This window comes from Euprymna scolopes, chromosome 28 (assembly GCF_053919585.1).
Source record: "Euprymna scolopes isolate OS-2025 chromosome 28, ASM5391958v1, whole genome shotgun sequence".
NCBI classification, from domain to species: domain Eukaryota; kingdom Metazoa; phylum Mollusca; class Cephalopoda; order Sepiida; family Sepiolidae; genus Euprymna; species Euprymna scolopes.
Window position 1 is genome coordinate 46,174,056 of NC_136509.1, and position 17,509 is coordinate 46,191,564.

Here is a 17,509-nt window from a genome sequence, read left to right on the forward strand (position 1 = left end):
CTTCCCACTCAGGTTAACTACCGTCTTTTTTCCGCCTCCTCATCCTTCTATCTGCAAAAACAACAAAAAAACCCTTCCTCCCTCTAACCTCCTCCCACAAGAAAACATCTAAAGTAGAATTGACCTCCCTAGCCCAGCATCTTCGTGGCACGTGCGTCCTCCCCCTTCTCCAACTTCTAACCATCACACATGCATACATGACCCGCACACACTCGTAAACACACAGGCATACATACACATACTGTCACCTACAAGTATCCACTCACCGGAATACACCCCCCCACACACACATACACATGTACCACGCCCGTTAGTGTCATCTACAAATTTAGAGTCGACTACGTTTTCAGCTGCCAGTTCGTTTTTACATCGCAACGTGATAAGACGGGGTACGATTTTGATTACGAAGGTAAGTTCATTCCATTTGTTTTTTTTTGTTGTTTTTTTTGTTTTTTTTTGTTTTGTTTTTTCTTAGTAAACAGAAAGGTTGCTTTGTTACGAGGTTCGAATATTTCGACTAGCGACAATTGTCACTTCCTGCACTGGTGATTGCGAAAGCATGAAACACTAGTGTATGTAGGTATAAAAAATAATTATTTATAACTCGTAATTATATTAGGTTGGTGTAAAAATAATGTCGCTTTTTTACATGAAGTTGAACGTCATAAAACGACATTATTTTGGCACCAAACCCTAATATATATATATATATATATATATATATATATATATATGTGTGTGTGTGTGTGTGTGTGTGTGTGGTCATCGGCATATAGTACTGTTTTGTTGTATCACAACTCATCAGTGCCGCTAGAATAGCACCTCTCCCAAGTCGAGGGTTGAACCTAGAACCGTCGCGTTGACAATCGGCAGTTCTACTCATCGGTGGTTGTAGTTATTATGTATTCAATGTTTATATATCTTGAGTAATTATTACGCAATTGTTTAGTTGCATATATTGAGTAATCAGTTTTGTCTTTATTAGGTGTTTATTATGTATTCATTTATGTATAATTAATCTTTATGCAATGCAAATGTATTTGTCATATGATGCGTTTTATGTATTTTATAATTATTATGCAATTGTTAATTATGAAATGTATATCATGTATACTGAGTAATTATGATATCATCAGTGTTGTTTGTATATAAGTAATTAGTTGGAACTACCTTACTAGTGTATTTACCGTAGTCGGGTGTTTATCCTCAGTCCCAAAATTAACAAGGTCAAGGCCATTGTTGAAATGGCTTCATTCTGCTGATTAGGGTACGGCTGTTTGTTCTGTACAGTTCTAGGATGTCCACACTACCAAACCTTTTCTTTTCGTATTTCGCTAAAGTACATTTATTGCTTACTGCCTCAATAATCGGGAATGTCGACGGGTCTACTCAGGCAACTGTAATGAGTCAAAGGAGCGCTGTCTTGACTTTCCACCACTTTCCGACCTTGTTTCACATCTTCCTACGGTGAGAAGGAAGTAAAAGGAAATGATCTTTTACTACTTTTTTAAATTCTAATCAAAGTTAAGTAACTCTGTATAGATGAACACAGAGTTACATCTTTAAAATGGTGCTCATTTGAAAATAATCCCGAGCCGAGCAAAGTATTTTCTGGAAATAATTTGATCGAATTACATTGTATTCTTCTTAACAATACACTGTAATGGTCCGCAAGAAAAACTGACGAAATAGAATCAAATATTAATTTTGTAGAACGAAAGTTATCGATGACAAAGGAAAGATAGTCTGACTTTACTTTATCTATTAGATTATAATGTAATAATCACTTGTCCAAATTTTATAATGATTATTCATTAATTTTTTTCGGGTGTGAATGTATGGCATCATATGAACTGATTTGTATGAAATCAATTGATTTTATGTGAAATAATTGTGTATGTTTAACTATAGTTAAAGAACAAAATAAACGTAAGTGGTCGACTATAGTCAAGGCTGACCCCAAGGTTCCTTTTCAATTAGCTGATACACTGAGATATGGAGGAGGACACCACGGCATTACAAGGATTACTCTGTTTACTCTTGATCCTCTCTTTATAATGCTGAGTCTTTAGCAAGAGAAGTTATCAAGTACCATTTTTTAAGTCGTTGGCATGAATCGATGTAGAATTGAACGCTGGTCTCCTGACCCATTAGCTAACACTCATACCATTATGCTAAATGGGCTGATCACAAAGCAAGGAGTAAAAATAACAAATATACAACAAATAAATATAATCGTATGAAATAAAAGTTACTGTTTGACCTACTTGGATCATTTATTCGTGTTTTGTTTTTCTATTGTATCTGAAAAGTTCAATCCGTCTTTTAAGCTGTTAAATGTTTGCAAGCAAGATGGCCGTCGACATGAGAGCCATGCATTGTCATCAGTTTCTCTTTCGCATCGTTTTTTTTTAAACAGCGTTATAGTTAATAATAATAATAACTCTCATCAATCGTGCGAAAATTTAATGTTTAACTGATCTGTATATTTTTAATTTGTATTTGAGAGTAATTTTCATTTTTGTGCCATTATCGAGATTGTACGTGATCGTCTAATGTCAGCCATATTTTCCTCGTTCTAATTTAACAGAGTTGACACTAGATGTGTATTAAGCTTTAAAATGAGTTAAAATAAAATAAAAAATAGAACTTTTCCGGGTAGATATCTTACCATTGCTAACATTTATTTGTTGTATAATTGTTTTATCACCCCCCCCCCTTTTTTTTCGTTTTGTTAAATACAGTTAAGCATATCCAAATGAGTATTATACAATCATTTTTTTTATATACATACAGGGTGGTCAAAAAGTCAGGTAACATTTTAAAGAAAAACGATATTAGCAATACACGTATATTTAAGTACCATACATTGAAATATAAAATGAAACAAACATGAAATATGTTTATTTTGTTAATTGTCGTCCATTTCTCTCTATCAATCGCTGGAAGCGATTAACCACTGATTGTGTAACACGTGTAATCATGTCAGCTGATATCCGCGCAATCTCCTCTTCAATAAATAACTTTAAAGACGCTATTGTATCAGGCTTCTTGCCATAAACGCTATCCTTTACATAGCCCCAAAGCCAGAAATCAGGAGGGGTAGTTTATATATTACACTCAAATATTTAAACAAATAATATTAAACGAATAGAGATTATAATGGATCATATTGTTTTTTCTACCTTTAACATGTTACCTGACTTTTTGACCACCCTGTATACGGTATAATCACGTTGACACACCGCTTCTCGTCAGATCACCGAAGTTAAGCAACGTTGGGCCTGGTTAGTACCAGATAGGTGACCATTTGAGAATTCTAGGCGCTGTATGTGCTCTCCGCTTATCTCGGCATTTGTTTCCAGTCGTCCTGTACATACACTTAACTTGCCACTGGTATTTAACAATGTCGAATCAGGAGAGGTGTGGTTGAAGATTATGTACCTCCTGCCACAAAAATTTCACGCGCAGGCACCCCTACGTGGGTATCCTAGTCTGTCAAAGACTGAGGAGCCTGTGTTTGTTGTTTTTTGTACATAGAGTAATTATTATTGAAACTTGTTTCTATTGTCTCATTATTTAATAATCATTGTTTTATATTCATTGTGGTATGATTTCTATATAATGATTTTTACAGCCTTTGATTATTTAAAGTTATTATTATGAATGATTACGCGATTAGAATCTGTAGAGTAAAAGGGGAAGCTTTTTGGAGATTGCCGTTTTGTAGTAGGAGCATAGCGTTTATAGTAGTGATGGGACGATTGCGATATTTTTCCAGATTCCGATACAAGTACCGATTCTGATTCTTCTGAAATCTCTAAATATTTTGCTATAGAGTTGTATTTTATTTTCAGATTACTTTTAAAAGCCCATGTAATATATGCATATATTTTCACAACCGTAAAAACAAAATATACTTTAGGTTATCATTTTATTAGGATTAAAAACTCAATAAAGATTTATCCTTGTTTTTCATTTGTACTAACAATGAAAAATTGATTTAAACAAAAAACGAACAGAAAAACTAAACAAGTAAAAGAATCGTTTTTAACATCGGAAAATTGGTGTTATCTTATCCGATTGCAAAAAAGTTACGATTTTTATGATTTCGATTCCGAATCCGCTTCCGACTAATTGTTCCAACGCGAGTCTATATCCCTCTTACTGACCTTATTTGGAACGAAAAAAAAAGGGTCACCAAGTTTTCGGATAAAAAGACAAATTTTTTCTCTCCATTTTAAACCAATTTTATTCCAAAATTTCCCAAATACAAAAGAGTTCACGAAAACAAGATTATAAGATAAGTTAGGTAGGAGTTTAATCATACTTGAAAATATTTCGTAAGTTTTGTTTTTTTTTAATTTTTAGAACATCAAATTATATTATATAATATTTTTTATTAAATGAATGAAATCATTTTTTGTTTTTCTATTATTCTTTCTGTAACGTTCTGTGGTATACATATTATTTTAAAAAGATGTCCTTTATTTTGCTGGTGATATTAATTGCATTCTGTGAAGAGTGCAAAGTATACGTCCGATGTTGTAAAGTCTAAATTTGATGTATCTGCGTGGTTGGCGCGAATAGGGATTTTGACATATCATTGAAAACATTATTTCGAAAGGTTATATATATAATGCTCCCTATCTTGGGTTGAGCATACTGGGAAGTGATATACAAGCTGCCATTAGCGTATAAAGCAACGCTCTTTGTGTAAACAAATAGAACAGAGGTATTTGGACAATGTAAAAACATCGTTTATTCAATATCCACACAGCAGCGGCGGTATAGTGTAATGGTGAGAAGCCTTGACTGTCATTTGGACGGCCAGGTTTCGAGCCTGGCTTGAGGCAGTTGCCTGTCTAGCCGTCCTGAGGAGCTGTAAAACAACGCAACAGTACTGTATGTGGATGACTATATATATATATACTAGCGTGGGTGCCCGGCGTTGCCCGGGTGCTGAGCAACAAACAAAAAACGGTCAATTTTTAAAATTTTGACCCCTACTATGATCCCTTAACTTTTATTGTTGTGGGCTCAAATCAAGTTAGTGAGCTATACCCATGTCCAAGGAACCTATATCTAAAGTTTCAAGTGTGTATACCCCAAATTGTCGGAGGAGTTTGGTAGAGTTCTCAAAGGTCAAATCGTTGAACCCTTAATCGCCAAATTTCTGGCTGAAAACTGATCACATCGATTTTCCCAACTCCCAGTACCTTGTATGTCAAATTTCGAGTCTGTAGACTAAAAATTGACAGAGTTATTGCGTAGGGAAATGTACACACACAGACAGGCAGACAGTCACTTTCATATATATATATATATATATATTTATATATATATATATATATATATATATTAACGTTTTTATCATTGGGGTTTTACCATAACTTAATTGTCCCTTTACCCCGTTTCTTGCCTTTCTAATCTCATTGGAACCCTATAAACTGCCACTGAATGTTAAATAACTTTTTTGATGCAAGTATAATTAATTTCATATTTGTAGTTATTTAATGCATTAATCTGCAAAATTTATTGGATATATTGAAACCTTTTCCCTCTGATGAGAAGAATTGTATTCTTCGAACTCCATGGAATAAAGTTTTTTGTTTATTTATACTCCTTGTCGGATCATTAAAATTTTGTACACCTTCCTAATAGGTTTATAAGTTTTTTTGTTTTGTTTTGTTTTTTGAAAATTTGAATACATTTTCAATAACAAGATTTTTATTTTATATCATATATATATATGTATATATATGCATATATATGTATATACATATATATGTATATATATATAAGCATTATTTGATTATTTGATGTTTTAAAGAACATATATATTTACATATATATATTTTTTTCTTTAAAACATCAAATAATGAAATAAACAAAACTAAAAATAAAAACTAGAAATACACATAAACATAAACATAAAGAACAACATTATTTTTTTAACTGTTTTCTTTTTAGACTTTAGCATCAAAAGTTTCAGAAAAAATAATTTAAAAAATACATAAATATGACAGGTTGGGTCAGCCTACATGTATACTAATTTCCTGTCGTGCAGAAAAAATTATTGTTAGTAGCGACATACTCGGTGACATCTGAAACGTGATACATTGGAATGAAAAATTTTTCCTAGGATGATCTCTTAAAGTTTTTTTTTTTTTTTTTTACAAGGTGGGCACCACTTATCAAGGCCCGGAAGCCACTCGGGGATAAGGGTTATTGCGTGTACAGTACGTTAGTGTTGAGATTTGATAAAGTGTCTTACTTAAGGGGGCGGTTCATCAGGAATTTGTTTATGTTGGACTTGAAGACATCCAGGTTGTAGTCAGGTGGGAAACAGGCAAACGGAACAGAGTTCCACAGGCGTGCACCTCTAAGAAAGAAGCTTTGTTCATGGAATCTACGTTTTGAATTTTGGCACAGATAAAGAGCGGGAAATTTTTTTGACAGCAGTTTCAGCTAGACAGGTGTTTTTCGTGAAAGATTGGCGAGGGGGGACCAGAGATTGGAGCTCAGACGAGCACCTGCCGTGGAAGTAACGATAAAACAACTTTGAACATATTCGATCTGTTTATACACACACACACATACATGTGTGTGTGTGTGTGTGTGTGTGTGTGTGTGTGTGTGTGTGTGTGTGTGTGTGTGTGTGTGTGTACAGTAGAACTTCGGGATTCGGTGTTAAAAATTATTAACAAAATACAATGCAGTATATGATACACATGTATATAATCAAAGAACATTATAAATAACACTGTAAGGCGGGCTAATACCGTAACCAGAGGCCGGAAAACATCGTATTCCACATCGTAACCTAAAAAAAAAACGTATCCTAGGGTCACCGTATCCCGTGGTTCTACTGTATATAGTTTAAACAGTAACCTGTGTTCGACTGATAGTATTCAGTTACTTGTTGGCAATGACCCACAATTGAAAGATATGCTGTAAGAAAACCAATCCCTTCTATACAGTGGCCTGCAGAAACGGGTGCAACGGGAATGTGATCCCGAGTATCCAATCGTATTTAAACTCTTTCATATATTTCTCAGTACTTGGACGTATACTTGAGTCTTTGACTCAGCAATTGAAGCTGATCATAAGTAGGACAACACCAGATCACTGCTCGCCACTACTTCTATGCAAGAGGAACACATCTTAAAATGGTCATGGCCTACTGCTAAGTCGCTAATTCCATTTAGACTCCTGAAGACTGGATTATAGATTCATAGTACAATTCACATAGGAGAAATAAAATCTGTTCTTGAGAAGAAATAATCTCTGAAACTTATTAGTCTCTCTTTCTCATCAACCCCCTCTTGGAGTTCATATTGTGGACGGGTTATTCTTTCTGATTCTCGTAAAGTCATATTTTCTCTACAGCGCTAAACACTTTTTAACACATGAAACCTTTTCTTTTTCGACAAATCTACTCTCAGGCCGTGTATATCATATTTGGACGTGTCAATCTCTCTCCGATTTGAGAGTTCTTGATAACGTATCAGTAATTAGATTGACCGCTACCGTTTTTTTTTTTTTCTCTCTTCAAACTCTTTCTCACAAACCTGATGTTGATAATATCAGTAGTTTTTATAAATACTATATGGCATGTGTTCTTCAGAATTGTCTTATTTATTTCCTGCTTCCTTTATTCCAGCTCATTTATCTAGTGGTCTTCACAAGTTAGCTGTTTTGATACCCCATTGTAATACAACTTCCAAGAACTGTTTATAGAACTGTCTTCCTGCCGATTATTTTCTTCCTAATCTTTTAAAAACTAAGGCGAATAGTCATATTTTGTTTTGGCGATAATATTTTGTTCTTGTTGGTTGCTTCACGCCTTGTTTGAGGGCGATTTCTTTTTTTTTTTTAATGGAATCGACCTTTCTGTTAAGTGCAAGAGCAAAATTACAACTCTTATATTTTTGTGTGACTGCTGTGTTTGGATTAGAATTTGGGTTGGACATATGTATGCATTTAAAAATTCTGCACTTCGTAGAACTCCTAATCAGACATATTACATATAGTAAGATGTTTTATAATAAAAATAACACTAAAACAAAAATATGCATCTAACACACAAATTTATCTGGTCAGCTTTCTACTTGACTCATATATATATATATATATATATATATATATATATATATATAAAATATATTTTAGTCATCGACATACAGACCTGTTTCGTTGTATCACAACTCATCAGTGCCGCTAGACTAACACCTCTCCCAAGCCGAGGATCGAACCTAGAACCGTCGTGATGACAGTCGGCAGTCCTATCCCCTTGACTACGGAATCGGTGGCCGAAATTAACTTGTCAGAACGATTATTTAAATAAACATTCGTCTGCTACTCGTAGAGGGCTCAAACGTTTGTTTGTAAACAAATCGCGAGCTTCGCATTATTTCAGCTAAATTAAGTAGCGAGTAAGATAATTTACAAGAGTGCTCTACCAAAGAGGGGAGCTTTATAAAATATATTTTAGTCATCGACATACAGACCTGTTTCGTTGTATCACAACTCATCAGTGCCGCTAGACTAACACCTCTCCCAAGCCGAGGATCGAACCTAGAACCGTCGTGATGACAGTCGGCAGTCCTATCCCCTTGACTACGGAATCGGTGGCCGAAATTAACTTGTCAGAACGATTATTTAAATAAACATTCGTCTGCTACTCGTAGAGGGCTCAAACGTTTGTTTGTAAACAAATCGCGAGCTTCGCATTATTTCAGCTAAATTAAGTAGCGAGTAAGATAATTTACAAGAGTGCTCTACCAAAGAGGGGAGCTTTATAAAATATATTTTAGTCATCGACATACAGACCTGTTTCGTTGTATCACAACTCATCAGTGCCGCTAGACTAACACCTCTCCCAAGCCGAGGATCGAACCTAGAACCGTCGTGATGACAGTCGGCAGTCCTATCCCCTTGACTACGGAATCGGTGGCCGAAATTAACTTGTCAGAACGATTATTTAAATAAACATTCGTCTGCTACTCGTAGAGGGCTCAAACGTTTGTTTGTAAACAAATCGCGAGCTTCGCATTATTTCAGCTAAATTAAGTAGCGAGTAAGATAATTTACAAGAGTGCTCTACCAAAGAGGGGAGCTTTATAAAATATATTTTAGTCATCGACATACAGACCTGTTTCGTTGTATCACAACTCATCAGTGCCGCTAGACTAACACCTCTCCCAAGCCGAGGATCGAACCTAGAACCGTCGTGATGACAGTCGGCAGTCCTATCCCCTTGACTACGGAATCGGTGGCCGAAATTAACTTGTCAGAACGATTATTTAAATAAACATTCGTCTGCTACTCGTAGAGGGCTCAAACGTTTGTTTGTAAACAAATCGCGAGCTTCGCATTATTTCAGCTAAATTAAGTAGCGAGTAAGATAATTTACAAGAGTGCTCTACCAAAGAGGGGAGCTTTATAAAATATATTTTAGTCATCGACATACAGACCTGTTTCGTTGTATCACAACTCATCAGTGCCGCTAGACTAACACCTCTCCCAAGCCGAGGATCGAACCTAGAACCGTCGTGATGACAGTCGGCAGTCCTATCCCCTTGACTACGGAATCGGTGGCCGAAATTAACTTGTCAGAACGATTATTTAAATAAACATTCGTCTGCTACTCGTAGAGGGCTCAAACGTTTGTTTGTAAACAAATCGCGAGCTTCGCATTATTTCAGCTAAATTAAGTAGCGAGTAAGATAATTTACAAGAGTGCTCTACCAAAGAGGGGAGCTTTATAAAATATATTTTAGTCATCGACATACAGACCTGTTTCGTTGTATCACAACTCATCAGTGCCGCTAGACTAACACCTCTCCCAAGCCGAGGATCGAACCTAGAACCGTCGTGATGACAGTCGGCAGTCCTATCCCCTTGACTACGGAATCGGTGGCCGAAATTAACTTGTCAGAACGATTATTTAAATAAACATTCGTCTGCTACTCGTAGAGGGCTCAAACGTTTGTTTGTAAACAAATCGCGAGCTTCGCATTATTTCAGCTAAATTAAGTAGCGAGTAAGATAATTTACAAGAGTGCTCTACCAAAGAGGGGAGCTTTATAAAATATATTTTAGTCATCGACATACAGACCTGTTTCGTTGTATCACAACTCATCAGTGCCGCTAGACTAACACCTCTCCCAAGCCGAGGATCGAACCTAGAACCGTCGTGATGACAGTCGGCAGTCCTATCCCCTTGACTACGGAATCGGTGGCCGAAATTAACTTGTCAGAACGATTATTTAAATAAACATTCGTCTGCTACTCGTAGAGGGCTCAAACGTTTGTTTGTAAACAAATCGCGAGCTTCGCATTATTTCAGCTAAATTAAGTAGCGAGTAAGATAATTTACAAGAGTGCTCTACCAAAGAGGGGAGCTTTATAAAATATATTTTAGTCATCGACATACAGACCTGTTTCGTTGTATCACAACTCATCAGTGCCGCTAGACTAACACCTCTCCCAAGCCGAGGATCGAACCTAGAACCGTCGTGATGACAGTCGGCAGTCCTATCCCCTTGACTACGGAATCGGTGGCCGAAATTAACTTGTCAGAACGATTATTTAAATAAACATTCGTCTGCTACTCGTAGAGGGCTCAAACGTTTGTTTGTAAACAAATCGCGAGCTTCGCATTATTTCAGCTAAATTAAGTAGCGAGTAAGATAATTTACAAGAGTGCTCTACCAAAGAGGGGAGCTTTATAAAATATATTTTAGTCATCGACATACAGACCTGTTTCGTTGTATCACAACTCATCAGTGCCGCTAGACTAACACCTCTCCCAAGCCGAGGATCGAACCTAGAACCGTCGTGATGACAGTCGGCAGTCCTATCCCCTTGACTACGGAATCGGTGGCCGAAATTAACTTGTCAGAACGATTATTTAAATAAACATTCGTCTGCTACTCGTAGAGGGCTCAAACGTTTGTTTGTAAACAAATCGCGAGCTTCGCATTATTTCAGCTAAATTAAGTAGCGAGTAAGATAATTTACAAGAGTGCTCTACCAAAGAGGGGAGCTTTATAAAATATATTTTAGTCATCGACATACAGACCTGTTTCGTTGTATCACAACTCATCAGTGCCGCTAGACTAACACCTCTCCCAAGCCGAGGATCGAACCTAGAACCGTCGTGATGACAGTCGGCAGTCCTATCCCCTTGACTACGGAATCGGTGGCCGAAATTAACTTGTCAGAACGATTATTTAAATAAACATTCGTCTGCTACTCGTAGAGGGCTCAAACGTTTGTTTGTAAACAAATCGCGAGCTTCGCATTATTTCAGCTAAATTAAGTAGCGAGTAAGATAATTTACAAGAGTGCTCTACCAAAGAGGGGAGCTTTATAAAATATATTTTAGTCATCGACATACAGACCTGTTTCGTTGTATCACAACTCATCAGTGCCGCTAGACTAACACCTCTCCCAAGCCGAGGATCGAACCTAGAACCGTCGTGATGACAGTCGGCAGTCCTATCCCCTTGACTACGGAATCGGTGGCCGAAATTAACTTGTCAGAACGATTATTTAAATAAACATTCGTCTGCTACTCGTAGAGGGCTCAAACGTTTGTTTGTAAACAAATCGCGAGCTTCGCATTATTTCAGCTAAATTAAGTAGCGAGTAAGATAATTTACAAGAGTGCTCTACCAAAGAGGGGAGCTTTATAAAATATATTTTAGTCATCGACATACAGACCTGTTTCGTTGTATCACAACTCATCAGTGCCGCTAGACTAACACCTCTCCCAAGCCGAGGATCGAACCTAGAACCGTCGTGATGACAGTCGGCAGTCCTATCCCCTTGACTACGGAATCGGTGGCCGAAATTAACTTGTCAGAACGATTATTTAAATAAACATTCGTCTGCTACTCGTAGAGGGCTCAAACGTTTGTTTGTAAACAAATCGCGAGCTTCGCATTATTTCAGCTAAATTAAGTAGCGAGTAAGATAATTTACAAGAGTGCTCTACCAAAGAGGGGAGCTTTATAAAATATATTTTAGTCATCGACATACAGACCTGTTTCGTTGTATCACAACTCATCAGTGCCGCTAGACTAACACCTCTCCCAAGCCGAGGATCGAACCTAGAACCGTCGTGATGACAGTCGGCAGTCCTATCCCCTTGACTACGGAATCGGTGGCCGAAATTAACTTGTCAGAACGATTATTTAAATAAACATTCGTCTGCTACTCGTAGAGGGCTCAAACGTTTGTTTGTAAACAAATCGCGAGCTTCGCATTATTTCAGCTAAATTAAGTAGCGAGTAAGATAATTTACAAGAGTGCTCTACCAAAGAGGGGAGCTTTATAAAATATATTTTAGTCATCGACATACAGACCTGTTTCGTTGTATCACAACTCATCAGTGCCGCTAGACTAACACCTCTCCCAAGCCGAGGATCGAACCTAGAACCGTCGTGATGACAGTCGGCAGTCCTATCCCCTTGACTACGGAATCGGTGGCCGAAATTAACTTGTCAGAACGATTATTTAAATAAACATTCGTCTGCTACCCGTAGAGGGCTCAAACGTTTGTTTGTAAACAAATCGCGAGCTTCGCATTATTTCAGCTAAATTAAGTAGCGAGTAAGATAATTTACAAGAGTGCTCTACCAAAGAGGGGAGCTTTATAAAATATATTTTAGTCATCGACATACAGACCTGTTTCGTTGTATCACAACTCATCAGTGCCGCTAGACTAACACCTCTCCCAAGCCGAGGATCGAACCTAGAACCGTCGTGATGACAGTCGGCAGTCCTATCCCCTTGACTACGGAATCGGTGGCCGAAATTAACTTGTCAGAACGATTATTTAAATAAACATTCGTCTGCTACTCGTAGAGGGCTCAAACGTTTGTTTGTAAACAAATCGCGAGATGCCCTAGATATTCGAAGAAACGTTCTATACCCCCAAAAAACGCATTATAGATAATTGTTTCTGTCCAGTCTAAGAATGTTCATGTTTATGATATACAAAATGTCATTTATATTCATGAGGAGACTTAACATGTTTCCAATATTTATCTAATACTGTTGAAAAAGGTATAAACCTGGACGTGGGAGAAATAGAACCTTTTATTCAATGAGTCGCAAACGAGGAATCGGGTCCAATATTTACTGTGCATTGCACGTATACACATGTCTTTTTGTCTCTTTCCATCTTGATTTTAATTAATTATTAATGTGTGTTTCTCATTCATTTAATAATCTCGCATTATACATATGCACGCACACACACATACATACACCACCACTACTGCTTACAATTCTTTTCTGTTGTTGGGTCTTGAATTCTGAAGACGCGCCATGAAAAATAAAAACAAAAAAAAAACATCGTAATTGGCGGGAGGTGGTTGAAAGAAAAAAATGATGACACTGGGACAGCCTGCTAAGAAAGCACGGGAATGGGACTTTTTTTCGGTCCACCCGTGGGGCTGTCTTTATTATTCGGGTACGTTACAGCTGGTATTTTCACACGACGTCGACAGAAAGCAATTTACTTGTAACGGGATGAAAATGAATCGAATCTAAAAAGAAAGGGAAAGGTTGCAGAATAAGACGCTGGGGGATGGGGTCGTAGGGCGATGTCAGACGGCGGCAGCGGTGGTGGCGGTGGTATCTAATATTGGCCCATCAAATAGAATGAAAGAGGAGAAGGAAGATCGGCTTTGTACTCTTCCTGCCCTCTCTATTTTGTGAAATCCTTTTTTTACCTGACTACCTTCGTTATTAATTGTTTAACTTAGTTTCCTCTTGATTTCTTCGGCCTTTTCATTTATTTGCTACTCGTATCATGCGCTTTCTCTTCCTCTTCGTTCTCTTCCTTCTCCCTCTCTTCCTCCTCTTTCTTTCCTTGTCTATCTATCTATAATATATCCACCTCTCTCTTTTTTTCTCTCCCAGCTCGTTGTTTGAATCTCTAGACTCGATCTCTCTCTATGTTCATCTTTCTATGTTTCTATCTCAGCCAACTCTCTCTCTCCCCCTCCCCCTCACTCTCTCTTTCTCTTTAGCCCTCTCGCTCTCTCTTTCTCTGTCATGCTTTGTATTATCACCCATCTTTCTCTTTCTATCTGTCTTTATTCTTCAACCAGTGCTTCCCTTTCTTTTTCATTTAATTCTTTCTCCTTCCTTTTTTTCTCTCCCTCTTTCTCTGTGCGTCTACAACTACGATTCAAATAGTATTGTTGCTTGTGATTATATTCCCTATTGTTCATAATAGACTATTCCAATTTTTAAAAAAATATTTTTCTTTTTTTTAACCTCGCCAATTCATACAGAGAGGGGAAAGAGGGGAGAAAGAGAGAGAGAGAGGGAGGGAGAGAGATGAACATGAGAATAATAGACGTTGATCAGGATTCAAATAAGATACGCTCTAAGAGGGTGAAAGTGATAGAATGTTAGTAAAAAAATTAGTCACTAGATCAATTAATTGCAAATTTGGTCTACTAGGTCGAAGGATAAAATTGTCGCCCTAGAAAAGACATGATTCCATTTCCGTTTTATGAAAACCGGTTTTCTTTTTTTGTTGTAAACCATCTACTAATTGACCAGTTATGTACAAATCCCAAGAGCGATAGGAGCCTTCTATCATGTTTGAAAGTGGCCCAATGTTAAACGAGCGAGATCGGAGATGCGCCGCTGTACAACTCATGTTCTTTACCGATCCAGGTTATGAAAACGGGATCCTAAAATTTGCCACGAATAACAGGGACTTGCCCAAGTTGATGAAAACAAAGTTCCGGCCACGGTTATGGTCTTTGGTGTGGTCTCAAGTTAGGGTCACATCATGCTACCTTACATTTTCGAAGTCGGCTTGAAAGTCAACACCAAAGTGTACCTGGATGTGCTGAAGAGAGTGCTGATCCCCTTGTGCAATCAGGTACCCGTTGCCAGATCCTGGGTGTGGCAGCAGGATTCGGCGCCGGCCCACAAGTCAAAAGATATCCAGGCTTGGCTTCAGGAGTGCTATGACTTTGTGCTCTTTTCTCACTGACCCCCCCTAACTAACCTGACCTGAATCCGCTGGACTACTTCGTTTAGTTATACGTCATCACCAACATGACCCCCACAACATCAAAGCCAGCCTGATCGCCGCCATCAGCCGAGTATTCACCGAGCTCATGCCGGTGCTTGTGGAAAAGGCATGCTCCAAGTTCCGACCCCGTATCGAAGCGGTGATTTAGGCTGGAGGCGGCTTCGTTGAATAGATGTTAGCTCTATTACATAATCAAGTTATCTGAATTGATTTTTTTCAATAAAAGTTTTAAAATAAAACTGTGCTGTGGTTTGCTTTAAGGCGACTCTTTATCGCTAAACAATTAAAATGGAAATATTTTTTAAAATATGACTAAATCTAAAAGCTGAGAAACATTTAGTAAACATATGATTCAAAAATATCGGAAACAAAAAACTTAACGAAACAAACGCTGATTAAGCCAGCTTTACTGTAATATATATGGTGATTGCCGTCACTATGAGATTGCATTCTTCGTATGTATGAGGACGTATGGTCAATAGAAGCTAAAATTTAGAAGTCTTCCGTTTGTACACGTATATGTTGTTCTATGGCGTAGCATTTACGTAATTGGTTGCTGCCATTGGATCTCATGTGCCTGCGTAGACCAGCTCTAGATGGCAGCATAAACATGGCCAAGCTGAAAGGTTTTTGTTACGCTCCACACGTGTGCTTTCAGTAGGCACGCCTCAAGATGAAGTATGCTATTCATCTTGTGGTAAGATTTTCACAACCATCATAGATGTGTTTTCGACAAAATAAATCGCTTCGAACACGTCCTTTCCCCATCCTTTACATTCAAATGTCGTTCAGTTCCTTAAAACGCCTCTTTTGTAGATATCGATGTACAGGAAATAATAATAATAATAATAATAATAATAATAATAATAATAATAATAACAACAACAACAACAACAACAACAACAACAGCTGAAATATAAAGGAAACTCCTTGAATGTGGAGCACTGGAGACTAACACACGAGCAACACGCGCGGGCCAGACAAACTGTTGTAGAGGCAAAACATGAAGCCCTACATGGAACCGATAACATTGAAGCCGCATATCTATAAGTTGTCTAACCCCACCCCCATCCCTCATTACTACATCACTGCCCGCCCCCCTTAAAAAAAGAAGTGTGAGACCAAATAGCCAAGTAGAGTCAAGGAGAAAAGAAAGACCGAGGAACTGACTAGACCTCCGCTGGATAAGTGCGAAGTGAACTGGCACCTTGGGGAGGCTTATTGCTACTTAAATTCCAGTGAACTCCAATAGCCACTGCCAACTAGAAATCAATGGCATGCATCTGTTGCGATAATGCAAATTTATTTGCCAATGTTATCGAAAGAGGTGGAGAGTACTGGAAATCTGTAGAAACTTGTTGTCACTCAGCTTCCAGGGAACACCACAGGCTATTTTCAAGGAGAGATCTTTGATGACCTGTGTGAAAGCCCCTTGTGTGCCAATAATAATAAATATACTACTACTACTGATAATAATAACAACAACAATAATAATAACAACAATAATAATAACAACAACAATAATAATAACAACAATAATAATAATGGTAATAAACTGCGAACACTAACCAGTAACTTGTATGCTACAATAGAAATAAAAGAAAAACGGAAGGAAGACGACCGCAGAGAACCAATAAAACCGCAAAATATTATGCCCTTCCTAAAAAAAAGTTAGCGTCTACATCGGATGGCGCCACACGAAAGAATTATGAAGGGTTCGGGAGGACTGAGAAGAAAGAGCAGTAGCCAAACCTATACTGGAAGAGTGTGGAGAGGACTGGGGCTTTTGAGAGTTTTTTTTTTGTCACTCAAACTTCAAGGAGTACCAATAGTTGATGACGGTGAGAAATCAATGTGAATTGTAAACTCCCCATTTTTCTCATTTTTCCCCTTTTTTTCATTCTCCTTACTTTCCCCATTCTTACTCCCCTTTGTTCTCTTTTCCTTAATCTCCTTATGACTCATACACTTACTACCATTTTTTTAAACTTTTTTTTTTCACTCTTACTCCTCCGTTCTTTCTTTTTGCTAATTTCCTTAGTTTTTTCATACTTGCTCCCCTTTTTCTTTTCTTTTTTATTCTTCTCATTCTTAGTTCCCTTTTCTTTTTCTTTTCTTACTCTTGATTATCCCATGTTTACTCTCCTTTTTTTTCTTATTCTTTTATCATTCATCTTATTTCTGTTAGCCTTATTCTCCTTTTCCCCATTGCTTATTCCACATATTTGTTTCATTATTATTGTCGGTTTTTCCTCTTTGTAATCTCATTCTTACTCTCTTTTTTCTTCGTTTCTTACCATACTTATTTCTGCCGCTCCTTTTTCACTTTTTCATATTACCTTTATTTTTTTTAATTCTTACTAACCTTTCTTTTTTTTTTGACTCCCACTCTTGAAGTTACTCTTTCCCCTTTTTGCTTCTTTTTCTTCTTCT

General features: G+C 37.4%; 1 protein-coding gene across 1 annotated transcript in view; it reads left to right on the forward strand.

Moving 5' to 3' along the window:
* The first annotated feature begins 285 nt into the window (after window positions 1-285).
* LOC145249583 (uncharacterized) overlaps window positions 286-17,509 on the forward strand; it is a 46,795-nt gene continuing 29,571 nt past the window's right edge. Inside the window, exon 1 of the mRNA XM_080111283.1 lies at window positions 286-409. The gene's annotated coding sequence lies outside the window, so the exon portion shown is untranslated. The remainder of the gene's footprint in view (window positions 410-17,509) is intronic.